Here is a 15,075-nt window from a genome sequence, read left to right on the forward strand (position 1 = left end):
TTTAAAACAGGCTCTCTATTTCAGGCAACTTCGTCAGTATACTTCCAAACTCCACTTGAAAGCAGGACAGTTTGTTTGATCCCACTACTGCTGTGAGCAAGCGTTTCCGAGATCTCACTGCTCTAGTACAAGTAAGTTTTTCTGCATTTCTAGAGTAAATTTATTCTTGGATAATTTATTCCACTTGTTTTTGAGCCAAAATTAGCCTAAATACACCTTCTCTCGTGCTGCTTAAGACTGTGATATATAGAGAGTGCAGTCCTTTTCAGCCTCTATTCTGTTAAGAGTGAGCTGTCTCTTCTTCCATCCTCCAATTGAATAGCTCTCCATTCTCCGTGACTTCTTTAAAGGATTTCTCTGTTGTCTTTCTAGTCAAATTCATGTTTGTTAAGAGTGGATGATCACAGCTGTTCAGAGTATTCTGGAGAGTACCTTACCCTAACTAGTCCGTGCTATGAATGGACAATAAAAGCTAGTATTCTCAGTTCTTTCCAGTAATCCTTATTCAAAAAAGTAATCTCACTGCTTTCAATAGCATTTTGTTTCTCTTCAAGAAAAAAATCTTAATTTAAAGTCAATGGAAAAATTGTTTAATATGGGGATAGTTTCCCTTTCATTGAATTTAGTTAAGGTTCTCCTGAGCAGAAATAACTTATGAAACTGGCCAAAGCATTAATTGGAGGAAGTTTAATGTAAGGCAGGTATCTCCAACCCAGAAGTAATGAGGCCTTCTAAGGTGTCTGGCAGTACCAAGAAGCTGCTAGTGCTGTGGACCTCACAGGCAGCATAGTAAGGTACAGCCCTCAGCATATTCCTTGCTCTGGGCTTTACCCAGGTGGGTTGCAGTGTGTTGCTGGGTTACTCAGACAGACTGCAGCCACTTGGTTGCAGTCCAGCGCTAAACCATTACGTGGTGGTGCTGTTGTAGTGTCAGGGAGACTTCAATACCATATTCTGTTGATGAACAGAAAAAATACTGTGATCTTTGGTCACAAGGCAGTCTTTTCCCCATGTCACATTTCTAAGGGAGAAAGAATCTATGCTATTCCTTTTCTGTCCAGTTCCTCCTTGTTGGTTGGTGGAGGCTAGAGATTTCCTTCCCAAGCCTGCTCCCTTCCTGTCTCTTTTCCCGGAAGGGCGAATGTCATTACTTACAAGCAGTTTTATTCTCTTACTTGCTCTGGTGATACAGATGAATCCCACAAAAGTCATAAGAAAACACATCATCTCCCTTTGCTCCTTCAAACAGATGTGCAGTGAGCACACGCTTAAATCAGTATTCATTTTCCTCATTTGTACCATCTGTAAAGTGAGAATGGTGATACCTAGCTTGTGAAGTCTTTTCATACAGATAATAGTATTTTTTAAAATTTTTTTTTCTTTTCACAACTGTTGAATCTCCTTAAAGGAAAAAGGTAGGAGATGGAAAAAAATGTGAGAGGACGAGACCTGAATGAACTGCTTACCAAAGGGGTAGCTACAGAGCGTGCTGGCCTGTAGCTGCGTGTTCCTGGAAGGGATGAAAAGGCAGCCCCGTTGGCAAGGTGTTGCTCTGTGGTTCTGCCTGTCCTATTTATAGTCAGGTAATTGCAGCAATGCTGAATAAAATTGTTGCTGCTATGACTGTTTCAGTTTCAAATACAGCAAATCAATGCTGATAGCAGAATGCTTCGCCTACAAATAATTAACTGCACTTAAGCTGTCAGAAATGTTTTTCCATCTGTTTCCTTCGGCCATACTCTTCCTTTTGCACTAAGCCACTGAAGGTGGAAGAAAAACTTCAACCTACACCTTCTTACAGAAACTGCACTGAGGTTGTTATGATCTGGCACTGCTGTTGGGGTTGTGATTACTCATACTTTAGTATGGGTATTAGCATTCTATTGCTTTTCCTTTCTCCATTCTGTCTCCAAACAGATATTTTTGAAAAAAACCCAGCACACACACACCCCCCTTTTACAGGGCATGATCCAAAATCCTTGAATTTACTGGAGATTTTCTGTTGTTTCCAGTAGATTTCACTTAATGTCTATTACTGTAGAGCTACATGGGGAATAGGTTCACACTGGAAAGTTCTTAGGGTTTTGCCAGTTGGGATCCTATCCTTTAGATTTTGGTATCACATGCATTTAACTGAATTACGTTAATGGCAAAGGAACTTGCATTTCAGAGTGATAAGTGTAACATTTCAATTTTCATGCCAGATGGTCACAGAAAGTTATACCAACTTGGTAAAATTCTGGCTTTGTGGAAGTTAATGGAAATCTTGCCTCCTATTTCATGTGAACCCCGCTTAGCATTGTACAATTTCCACCAAGAGGTCAAGGGAAATTAAAAATAGAAAAAAAAACCCAGAACCAATAAGTTTAGTTAATAAAAAATGTTATTGGATGTTAGATAAATCTTGGGTTGCTACAAACAGAACAGGAGATCAAAAGGTTGAAATAAAGCAAGACTTTTTTTTTTTATATGGCAAGCAACAAATATTAGACTGCCATCCATACTGCACTGAACTTTGCATCAGTGATCTCAGTCTATATTTCTGCTCTGGTGAGTTTTTTGATCATTCATTTGCTCATGAACACATTGTTCTGGTTTGATTTTGTTCTGCACAGTAATGCAGTTGCAGGTGAGAAGGGGGGAAAATTCTGCTCTAAAATACAGCATTCCCCCTTTTTTTCTCCCAGATAGCCTATGAACGCGCCGTAACAAAGTTCTAATGATGTATTTCAGTGGTGCACCTCAACCTAAGAATGAAGCTGTCTGCTGCAAAGGATATTCTGCTGCAATTTAATAAATCACAGTTCTAGAAATATTTTTAAGTGCTTACACAATTAAAGTAGTTGTTTTCTTACCTTTAAATTGCTGGCCAACTTCTCATGAGAGAGAAAATGTACTTCTTTGGCCCAATTCCATGACTTTCTGGGTAGTCTCAGTAAAGCTCTGAGGGATGTAAAGCGCTTTTTAATTATTTTTTTTTCTAATAATGAAACCCTATGTTTAGGTCGTACAGAAATAAAGTGAAGAGTTCAAAAGCCCAAATCTCTTATTTAGTCTAAAGCTTGAACAGATGTTGGTCCTTTTTTCCCTGTTGAAGTATCCCTAATATCACCCGTCTCCTGACAGATCTGAAGAAATCTGACTGTCCTGCTGTTCTGAGGGTTTCAGTCTTGTTAAACAGATTTGCAACCACTGATCATTAGTATGAAACACTGACTGGAAAGCATAGTTCCTACAAACCGTGCCAAGACTTACGGAAATGTCTTGAGTACCACAGCAGAGATCTGGTCTTACGGAATAGCTCTCACCTGTGCCCCAGCCGGTAACTGAGCACCATGCAGCCGCTCGCTCCCCCCTCGCCCCCCCCAAGGGGATGGGGAGGAGAATCAGAAGAAAAAGGTAAAACTCATGGGTTAGGATAAAGACAGTTTAATAGGATAACAAAGGAAGATGATGATAATACATAAAACAAGTGATGCACAAATGCAATCACTTGCCACATGCAGGAGAACCCTCCTGATGCGCAGCCTGTTTCCAAGTGGTGATCCCACCTCCTGGCTCACTTCCCCAGTTAGTTACGGAGCATGCTGTTCTATGGCAGGGAAAATCCTTTTGGCCAGCCTGGGTCAGTGTCCTGGCTGTGCTCTCCCAGCTTCTTGTGCACCTGGCAGGGCATGGGGAGCTGAAAAGTCCTTGACTTGGTGCAGACACTACAACTACCTAGCAACAACTAAAAACATCAGTGTGTTAGCAACGTTATTCTCATCCTAAATCCAACACACAGCACTATAGCAGGTACTAGAAAGAAAATTAACTCTGTCTCAGCCAAAACCAGGACACATAGTAGAATAGGGTACCAAGCAAATAATAGTGCAAGTAATATATAGTACAAGTCATATAGTACAAGCAAACCAGAATTTCTGCTCCATCTGTAATACTTTTTTGTAATACAGTATTTTGCTTGATGCAAAAAAAAAAAAAAAGTTACAAGACAGAAGATAATCAGGCTGCAGCAATTAACAGGAAAGCAAAGTTTGACCATAGTTGTTTCTAAACATTTCAAATAATTACTGTTTCTGACAGAGTTATTGACAGCTTGGAGTTACTGGAGGTGCAAATTGTGATGTTAATAGTAGCTTTAGCAATACATACTTTCACTTTTGGAATAAGAATCCATGTGTCTTTCTAAAATGTATTTAACACATTTTCAGACCTTATCTGACTCTCAATATATAGCAAATTTAAATATATTACAAAAAAACCCAAGTGAAATGCAAACACAGAATCTAGCAAACATGCCAGAATGTCTAGCAAATTTCTTGTTATTCAAAGGTAATTTATAGGTTTGATGCCACTTATTGTGGGTCTCTGGACTGTTGAAGCCACTTGAATGCTGCCGTTGTCAACATCAACAGTTCTTCAAGAATATAAGCAAATAAAGCTTGGTTATGTCTTCCCAGCTGCCCAGAAACATCTTGTCATGTAGCCACCTTTACTACAGAGCAGATGACATCCACTTTGTCACTTTGAATCACTTGCCCTTTCAGAAGGTAAGAACATCACAGTCCAAAACTCTTAGCCATTTGCAGCCACTGATCATGACCTACCTTGTCTTTACAAGCACACACTTGTCTCCAGGTTGAAAAATACTATCAGGCAAGAGCAATTATCACTGACCTTTTTCTTGAGCTTCAGCTTTTACTGTTTTGAGGTGAGGGGGTTGTTTTGTCAGAAAAGATTTATTTTCTATGCCTAATGACCAGCATCACTACATTGGTTTTGGAAGACTTCCTCCCACCCACCCTTTTGTTGGGTGCATTGTAGTACATACCAAAGTGTACTAAATCCAGCTCTTTGTAATAGGTTTCTCCTCAGGTCTGATTTTCAGCATTCCTGCTCTTTCAGTGCTGAGTAGTCATCCAGCCATAAAGAGGTATGTAAATGAATTATAAAGTTGCATAAAATAACCAGTGGAGGGAGGAGGGCTCTTATCTATCCTTTCTTATAAAAACAATGGGAGCACTGAAAGAAAATTGAGAGGCAAAGGTATGAAACATGAAATATATGCCTCATTGTAATCAATGAATGCATTGTCACAAAAGATACAAGTATCAGGACACCAAATGTTCAATACTGTTCCATGTGAACTTGTACCTTTATATAGGTAACAGGCACTTCCATAGTTACATTTGAAAGAATAAAACTATAGAAGAGTTGGAAACCCACAGCTTTCAGGAGCCATCCAATTGCCAATGGTTTGAGTTCAGCAGATTATTTACCCTATGACCAGCTTATCTATTACAAATCTATTTTCCACTTTTTTCTGAAATGTCTGGAGGTGGCTGCTATCAGAGACAGCAGCTGAAGGCAGATGGACCATTGCTGTGTTCATTCAAGGACTGGGATTCTGTTCTCAGATGACCATAAATCCAGAACATCCATCAAATTAGAATCTGTGTTTCAAATTATTAACTTCTCTACACTGAGGATAAAAACTTCAAAAGCTCCTAAATGACTTTGGAGTGTAAGTCTAATTGTACAAAATATTTGGATATTTACTTATTAGAGCTAAGGATCCTAAGAACTTCTTGAAAGTGAGATGGAGCACTTGTCCACATACCAAGACTTCAGTACACAGAAGGAAGCAGTCAGAATTTGCCACGTGGTGGCTGTTCCTCACCAGGTACTTGTATCTGCACTCTATCCACTACAGCCCTGCAAAGCCAAGTCTGCAGTTTCACAGGTAGTTGGCACTGGAGGTGCCCACAGAGGAAGTTAATGCAGAATAGCTAACGTATTCTTCAGTCCTTTGTTGCTCTTTAGATCCATTTTCCGTACAGGGAAATCCTTAGACTCCTAAATACTTGAGGCACTTTAAAATGTTATTTGAGAGGTCTACTCACTCCTGTTTCAACTGCAGGGTCCATCCTCTAATCAGCTAACCAGAAAGGATATAAAAATAAGGCAAAGCCAGATAATCCCTTTTTAAGAAATAAAGGTCTCATGGTTGAGTTATCAGAACTGAGAAAATGAGAGTTCAGCTCTTGCTGGTTAGACGGCCTTCCTTTGGCGCTTTGGGCAGGCACTTAATCTCTCAGCTCCCCATCTACTAACTAGAGGTGATAGCGCTTCCTTTCTCCCTCAATTTGTCTGTCTTGTCAGTTTAGATTACGAACTCTTGAGAAGGAGCCGTTTCTTTCTCTGAGTAATGCCTGGCACTGCATAGCTGAAATTGGAAATTACATCTAGACGGTATTATAAATAATTAATACTTTTTCTCATGGGAGGAAGCAACTGAATTCAGTGGAATTAGTCAAAATGTATTTGTTCCACTGTCGCCAAGATCGGTACTTGACCTGGTATGTTGCTGTGCCTTAGGTCCTACTGACAAACCTGTGTGCTTTAGCCTCTGAATGCATGTAATGCTGTAATTTGATGCCAAAAAGCACTAAAATGTAAAGAATAAAAAAATCCAAACAGCTGCCCATTTCAGTATTTTGCACCCTTCTATCTTCTTTGCTTTAGCCTGTTATCCTCTATCGCATGGCGACATCCTGGTTTACTCATCTTTCAGTGTTGCATTCAAAGCAAACCCAGTGCAAGCTCAGACTGAAATGGTGGCACTGGTGCTAATCCCAATCGTTTGTCTGGTTGTGGAGATTTATTTGAGAATTAAATTATCTGTTTTGTTTTTAAGTAGGTACAAATGGAAATCAGCTAATTTAATAGAAATCCTTTTTATTCTGAAGCACAAATAAAGCCACATGTATATAAGAGTATGACATTTATCTGCATTGGCATGAATCTGTTACTAGACTAGATGAGAAGCATTTTGGAGCATAGAAGTTGCCTCCATTTGGCAGTGGATGCTAGATCTTTATAGATGTAAACCGGCTGCAAAACAGCTGGGGCAGGAATACGCCCCAGTTGCAAGCACTGGTGTAAGCACTGTCTGACCTGTCCTGGTGCAGAGTCCGGCAGGTCACTGGTGGCATCTGGCCTTGGAGCCAACGCGCATGATTTTGTGCTGCTGTGGCTGAGGAGTGTTCACAGGTTAACTCCACTGCAGGACCAGTGTTTATAATCAGAAGAGAAGTAAAACCCCCTGGGAGTTTGGCCACTTAATATTTCAGTTCTAGGTCCTTGAGTTCAACACTCAAGTAGACCCTTTTTTTAATACATATGCATATATTTTCTAAGAGATTGCATGAGATGAACTATAAAGGAATCTAAAGTTTTTCTATATCCCTTTTATTGTCCATTTATAAGCCTTTAAATACTTCGGTATTTAACTTCGTGCTCCTTGATACGTACGTACACACACAAGCTATCTAGAAGTTAAATTACTTCTTGTCTGCTAATATTATGAACAAAGTGAAGTGCTCTTCTGTTATCTCTGTGTATCTACTGCATATAGCAGGTCTGAACAGTAATATTATTTAAGGGATTATACTGAGCAAGAAGAGGAAGCCGTATTTCTGGACTGCAGTGGCTTTCCTAACAAGTTAATTTAAAATTCATTTTTGACAAGCGCTGCTGGCGGGTTCAGAGGAGCTGCTGAGCAGTCATTGTAAGCCACACCACCTCGGGTCGTTTGAAAGCCTTTTTTCGAGGGACATTGAAGACATTCCCTGAATGTGCTCATTCTTTGACTCTGGCCTTGAAAACCTAAATGCAGTTATCAAGGTCTGTGGGTGAAAAATTAAAGCTGACGAGTCCTGCCTGTCATACAGAGCACTCTCATTGTCACAGCAGCAGCCAGCGCTTTGGTTTTGAATAGCTGTGAAGAAATATGCTGTATTTTATGTCATGGGTTTGCCTTACGAGAGCAGGCAATGTCCCTTAAAATTAATTATTAAATAAGATTCTGAAGTTGTATTGGAAAATGTGAATCATTCTTTCAAAACCTGTTGCCTTTAAGTAGAAGCAGTATTTATCCTCCAAAAGCTTCCTGAAGTGGTAGCAGCAGCGGCAGAATTTTAATGTACCTTCTCTCATTCATCATTTGAAGTCTACAACAACAAGCAATGAATCTTTGATGAACCTTGTCAAGCTTCCTTCAAATTGTAATAGCACTTTTATAAGCTTCAGAGAAGTTCAGAAATAATTTGTTATGACTGTATCCACTTTTTTCCTGTATGAGCACTCAGCCCAGTGCTGAGCACTGATACGTTGCTGCATTAGAAAGTCTTGTCCCTGTGTTTCTAGTGTAAATGAAAGCCTATGTAGCAAACATTAGGAGGCTGTTTTCCAGAGAAATCCCAATAAAAGCTACCAGACTACAGGGATCCTTTTAATGATTTTTTAAAAATATATTGTTGTTTAAGTGTAATGAATCCATTGACCATGTCTAGAGACAATCTCTGATCCTGGTGTACTGGGAGTAATTATGAATTGGTGATGCTTTTTTCATACAATCGTAGGTCTCTGTTTACTCTCTGCAACATGCTTTAACATCCATATCTCCGGCAGGTATCTTGTTCCTAGAGCTTGGTACAAATTTTATCAGAGACAAATAGTGTGTTCTCAAATGAGGACATTACTTTTGTCATCTTGGTTTTGTGCCTCGCCCTGCTAAAGGCTGGAGTCTGAACTCCTGCATGCAAGCACTGAGAACTCAAGGACCTGGAAATTTGTTTACTATTAGCACGACCTTTGTAGTCACCAATATTGTTGGCTACAAAAATAAACTGCCGTTTTAAAAGTTTGCCCTGGAGCTTTATGACTTGCAGAAACACTGGATATAATTTCTCACCTGTATTAAGGCATCTCTGCATAGCTGACTAGTGTCGAGGCTTTCATAAAGACAGAGCAACTGGTCAACAAAAGATTCTTGGCACCTTACAAAGCCCAAATGGAGCAGAGCTGCTTTGCCACGTCCTTGGCAATGATAAGGAGTGATGGGCTCTTGGTAGGACTCCATCCTACCTTGCTGATTCTGACTGCTGGAGTGGCTCCTTGGGAACTGCTACTGGCTGGCCCATGCTGAGATCAGCTTTCTTGTGATGTTAAATGATGGGCTACTCTGCCATTTCTAGCTTTGTTTCTCCAGTGTTTTGGTTCAGCGATACATTAAAGTGATATAGTAAACCTGGAGAAGCAGAGCAAAAATATGCAAGTTGTTTAATGATCTACTGCTGATGGGTACTGAGGCTACAAACTCCTTATATCCTCTCAGGGTAGACAGGTATTTATCAATTCTACCCAACTATGAAAATTTCAGTTTCAGTCACTGGTGACTTAACCAGCAGGCTACATATGCAGAGGGGAATTTATCAGGAATGCTTCTTCATCAACAGTGGGTGAAAGAGGTTACCATGTGACATTGGAAGTGATGTGTTGTCTTTTAAGCCTGACTTTTGAGTCTATGGTTTCTCCAGTACGTTCAGAAAACTCTCATAGTATTGGTCTGTGTAATCACTGACTGTGACTAGGGACCCCTCTTGACATGAGGATCCATCTCACTGGTTGGATTCTTGATCCACCTACAACCAGTTGCAGTGGCTCAACTTTTAGCTGTCTCTCTGTCCCTTCTTGGAAAGCTTCCTCCATTGCTTGTCTTCCAGTTTCTGCCAGGTGATGTCTGGAGATAAAACTTTTCGCAAAAATGGGAAGTTTGTGTCTTTATATGAGGGGTCCATGCATAGCTTGGACAGCAGCATCCCGGGAAACTAGAGTGTGGATGAGGTTGCTGCTCTGTGTCTTCACTGCAGGCAGAGGAAGCTGACCTCATCCTGTGATAGATGCCAATCTTTGGTAACCCTAAGCCCTATGATGTCCCTGGGATGACCCTATCAGCAGATGTTCAAGCCTGGCTGTTCATACGAATGGTCTAGCTCAGTAATCTGTTTCCTATGGGGGCCAAAGCCTTAGAGGAACGTCTAACTGCATTAATAGATGTGGTATGATCTGTCCATCATGTTAAGCCTCATCCTGACCTCTTATAGCTGGAGATTAGTGCAAGCCCCTGAAGCATTAATTATAACTAATTCTTTATATATATGCAAATATCAAAACCTTTTTATTCCAACTAAATTTTTAGATTTATGCTGCCATGGGGTCTAGCATTTTATTCAATGTTGTTTCGGAAAAAAAAAAATCTTTTGCTGCTTTGGAATGTGTTCCCAGTTTCATTGAAAGTCCCCATTCTCTTTGGCAATGAGATTGGCAAGACAGAAATTCCTGATGTATTACCTTTACAATATTCATTATCAAATTCTATCATCTATTTTGTTGGGTTTTTTAAGTGATCAATACTGGAATTCTGAGTGTTTCTCTGCATTTATTTTTCTATGCCTCATCTTGGCCTTTCTCCCTTTTCGTGATAGCATAACTGCATATATTTTTAGTTTGGGTGGTTTGAACAACATTTTTGTATTCTCTGTGTTATTCATGGTTCTGCTTCACATGCAACTGTGCGTGTTTAATTTTTTTTGTGTTTAAATTACAGCTGCCATGAAGCAGAATTCTTGCCTGAGCTCTCCAACTGTGATAACCAGTTGGGCAGATATCCAGCTGGGCAGATCGGACTGAGATAACCAGTTGGACCCATTCCTTATTTGGATTTGGAATCCAAACCAGCCACTTCTAAAACTGAAATAAAGCTGTGTGCCATTTGCCCGAGCAAAGGTCTCTGCCCACCACTGGAGTTGCTTTTCCAGGTCTCCTTGCAGTGGTTTATCGGTACTTGACTCAAGCAGCTTACCTAGTTGCTTATCACCATTTCTCTTCTCGAAGCTACTGCCCCTGCACCCCTGCTGACAAGATGGTTTGTGTGAGTGTTCCCTAATCCATTTCAGTGACAGGTATCAGCTCACATTTACCGCCATTTGAACTCATATGACAATACTGAAGACCGAATTGTCCGGGCAGCCTGCACACATCTGCTGCCTCTGCTACTTCTGGCGTGGGGCAGGGTGGGTGGTCACAAGCAGAAACATTTGAAACCGTGACAGGTGAAGCTGCTGGAGCTCCCACTGGAGTCGTTAGAGACCGACCCTACGTGGAAAGTAATGACTTGTTTTTCTGGCATTCAGGGCATTATGTGTTAGATGAGAATGAGAAAAGCCCTTCAGATAAAATCAAAACTACCCTGGCCTTAAAATCTGGACTGAGTCTTTTCGGAGAGTCAGAGTATTTGGATCATCTCTTTATTCTTTTCTTGCTGGGACTGGAAGAGAAAACTCAGGAAAAAGCAAAAATCTATTCTTCCCAAACAGCCAATTCTCTTCCTCCAAACCGAGGAGGCTGGTTTATTTTAATAATGAATGTTATGGGTAGGTGGTCATCTGAGACAGGCCCACCAGACCTTTTGAGGCGGATTTTCTGTATCATTGCTGCAAATTTGGGAAGCAGATGAACTCTAGTATTGTGACACAGGTTCACTGTGTGATCACGGTCAGATGGCCTAACCTTGCTACACTTCTGCTATTTCACTCTTACAACGGATATTAAGATACTGTGTCTCACCGCTGCATTGTAAGGTTTATCTATAGCTTGCAAAGAAATTTGAATACATCGAGTGTGACACGTTTCACTAACAAAAGAAATCCTTTTCTAATGAGGAAAGGCAGCATATTTTAATATTTTAAATACATGACAGAGAAGCCTAGGTTTATTTCTGATTATCCTAATGACTTAATGTCAATGAGGCATCACTTTATTTTCAAGAACATTGATTTTCCCCTCTCTCTAAAACTGAGTGAATGTTGAAATACCCGATTTTGTAATGATAAAGGAAATTATAAAGGATTTTGTAATAATAAAGGAAATTTCCAGATGGAAAGCATCAGAGAGGAAAGAACATTATTGATACCAAAGCTCACAAATGCTGGCTACCTTGAAATCAAGGGATTCTGAATTTTTAACGTGTTGCATGTCATACTACAAAAGTTGCCTTGGCAGCAGAAGCCTTTAAAATGGTATCGTTGGATGACTGGTTTTAAGAAATTGTTAAGTCCTTATTTGCATAATAGCCCAACAAGTTCATCAGCTCAGCTCCCGTTTGTAAGAAATCCGATACATTTTGGTAGCACTCGGAGCAGTTCGTAGACCTGCGGGTTGCGACACATGGCATGGAAGTCTTTCAGGTCTGACTGAATGACAGCTCTCAGGAATATACTGGTTGCCTGACAGTTACCAGAATTACTGAGTTTTATTCACATTCAGCAAGTGAAGGGGGAGACAATGGTTAAGGCGGTCTGTAAAACAGTGCTCCTGTAATCCTCTGATTCAGGTCAGTGAAGTTAATTCACTTGAGAATCTGTTTGAGAGTGAAAACTCACAGAACTAATGTTGGTGCCTGACAAGTGATCGCTCATTTCAATTACCAAAGAGCAATTTTTGCTCTCAGCAGCACGGCAGGTTGAGTTCTGACTTATAGAAACAATTTGTAATAGTGGATCAAAAATGCATTCATTTTCATTTGGAGTATTTAATTTATTAGGCGAGTTGGGGTTGCACAGTGGTATAGCAATTCCATTACATTTCCAGCTCAAAAAATGGCTGTTAAAAGCGAAAAAAACATGACGTGCTAGCTATTTATTATGCTATCAGAAAGTTTGGCTGAAATTTCAGCAAGTCCTGAAGGAGATGTTATGGTTTTGTTCTCCAGGTTCTGAACCATGGCTCCCAAGGTGGGACTGGGTCATTCTCACTAGTAGTGTGCAAAAGCCATAATTTATAGGGCTGAGATTAAAATCCTAAGGCAAAGAACATAATTGATTTAGAGTTGGTTTGGTTTGGATTTGGTTGTTACAAAAGCATTTCATTTATTGCAGGAATTGCAAGTTCCTTCCTCTCTCCATACCAGAAAACATATTAAAAGCAACAGCTGCAAACTTTTAATATCATTTATGTTGTGCTCTGACACTATAGCAAGAGTAGAATTGCTGTTATTTTTATACATTAAATTTACTGTCTGAGCCCAAGCTGTAATAGATATCAAACAACTCATTTTTATGTTTATGTTCTCAGAAAACAATTTTGATTTCAAAATGAGACCAAACTCTTTACTGCGTTATTTGTAACTTGAGAATATTCTGCCCAAGGCCTAATTTGGCTTTCTGGTTTCCAAATTCCTTCCAGTCATTTGAAGAGGGAAAGATTTATAAATACTCCCTAGAGACAAGAGGTGAGAAATAAGAAAAAAATGTTAATTTCTGTTTATAATTTTTTTAAAAATTGCTGTTCTTTAAATTTTTTTTCTCTCTGCTTTTCTCTGTTGCTTTGTTTGTATCTTGGGGAAAATCTGCTGGTTCATCTTTAGAAATGAGTTAACTGATGATTAGGCTGATGTAGCCAGGGGACAGACTTGCTTCCCTGCTGTTTCTGTTGCTGCTAAGAAGTATCCTGTGGCTTGGAAAAAGGCAAAAGGAATATGCTCTACTGCTAAAACCACTAAAAATGGGGCGGGGAAATGCAAAAAACTGCAAAACCCTCACAAAATAGCTATAGATGCAAAAAAATTTCTAAACCTGATAAACCTGATAAAACATGCTTAAAATATGCTGAAACATAGAAAAATTAGTTAAAACATAAAACACACTAAGCCTGCTAAAGTGTGCATAGTGCACAAAACCCACAAACCCACAATAAACCCACCAGAAACACACACAAAAAAGTAAACAATGCAGAAAACAGTATAACATGCTACAACATGCTTAATCACATCAAACACAAAAATCACACAAAACCCACCAAACCAGCAAAACCTGTAAGAACCACACAAATGCAAAAACTTGGGGGGGGGGGGGGGGAAGGCAAAAAATGGTAAAACTGCAAAATTGCTAAAAAATAATTTCAAAAAATGCTAAAAATGCAAAAAACCCTAAAGATGCCAGAATCGGTCCCTTCTGTGAAGCATCCATCAGTCTGGCAGACCACATTTCATGGCAATACCCATGTCTCTATCCTGCAGCCACTTTATTATTTTTATAGCACGGAACAATTATTTCTGTAACATAAATAACTTTTACTAATAACATTTAGCTCACGTGCTGTACGTTACTTCTAAGAATCGAGGGGACTTTTGACTTGTATTCGTGCTGTAATAAAGACGTGACGCGCAGGAGTAGCGCTGGCCTCTGCCACACCGGATGCATCGGCCGAGCAAACGGCTGCATCCCTGTAGCAGCTACGTGACATCAGCTCTTGTCCTTTCACAGCTGGAGATTCAAGAAGACAGAGGGGTGAAGGTCAAACAGTCTGAACTTCAAAATAGGTCCCTACAACTACTTTCAAAATTCCATCTTACTGATGAGATATTTGGTGTCTGCTCGGGGACTGTGGGTACTTGTGATCCAGGTCATTCGTCCCATGAAGTCATGACATTTGATGTTCCTTGGATTAAACAGCAGGTAATGGAGGAACTAAACAAAGTTACCAGCTATCCTCTAAGCTATCACTCTCACTATCAGCTATCCACTAGCCACAGCAAACATCCTCTGACAAAGAATAATTACACTATTTGCCTAATTACTTGTTGCATAGTCAACTGCTTGTTTTTGCAGTAAAATTATTTTTAATGTAGACGTGTGGTCACATAGGATATGATTTATTTTTTTTTTAATCTTTTTTATTTCATCCCTTATTGCCCTGCCACTATTATGTGCTGTGTTCCTATGGAGTTTAATCCGCATGTCTCTAAAATATTAAAGCCACGTGAGACACTAGGTCAGTGTTGCCATGCACGCAGTGAATACTAATGGAGATGCTCTGCTTCATCTTGCAGACTGAGTGATGAGACTTCCAGGAGGAGGAAGGATCGGAAAACCTTTTAAGTGCTGCATGAGCATGACAGCTTTATTACAGCGTAAATCAAATCAAAGGGAACATGTTCAACAAAACTTATGCATTCGTCAGGGTTTTTTTTATTAATTAGGAAATACCACATAGGAAATGTAATTTTAGCTCATGGTCTATATTAACTGTATGGCTAAATGCACCTGTGCGCTTTCTGTAACTGTGATGTACGCGGAGGGTGAGTTAACTATTGCATAAAAAGGGGCTAGGCAGATACTTCTGGCTCTGAACACTTGCGTGAACTGCAAAATCCGTAGGCAAACCAACACGTGC

The 15,075-nt window shown here is 39.9% G+C and overlaps 1 protein-coding gene across 8 annotated transcripts in view; it reads left to right on the forward strand.

Annotated features, from left to right (window-relative positions):
• Positions 1-15,075, forward strand: part of CNIH3 (cornichon family AMPA receptor auxiliary protein 3) — an 81,542-nt gene that overhangs the window by 56,399 nt on the left and 10,068 nt on the right. For 5 of the 8 annotated variants that reach the window (XR_008576601.1, XR_008576604.1, XR_008576606.1 and 2 more), the window contains 2 exons: positions 25-131; positions 4,461-4,550. The gene's annotated coding sequence lies outside the window, so the exon portion shown is untranslated. Of the gene's footprint in view, positions 1-10; positions 132-3,181; positions 4,032-4,460; positions 4,551-10,450; positions 10,469-15,075 lie in introns of those variants that run through there. The other 3 variants (XR_008576602.1, XR_008576605.1, XR_008576603.1) reach the window with 3 other exon arrangements.

The sequence above is a fragment of the Grus americana genome, chromosome 3 (genome assembly GCF_028858705.1).
Source record: "Grus americana isolate bGruAme1 chromosome 3, bGruAme1.mat, whole genome shotgun sequence".
NCBI lineage: Eukaryota > Metazoa > Chordata > Aves > Gruiformes > Gruidae > Grus > Grus americana.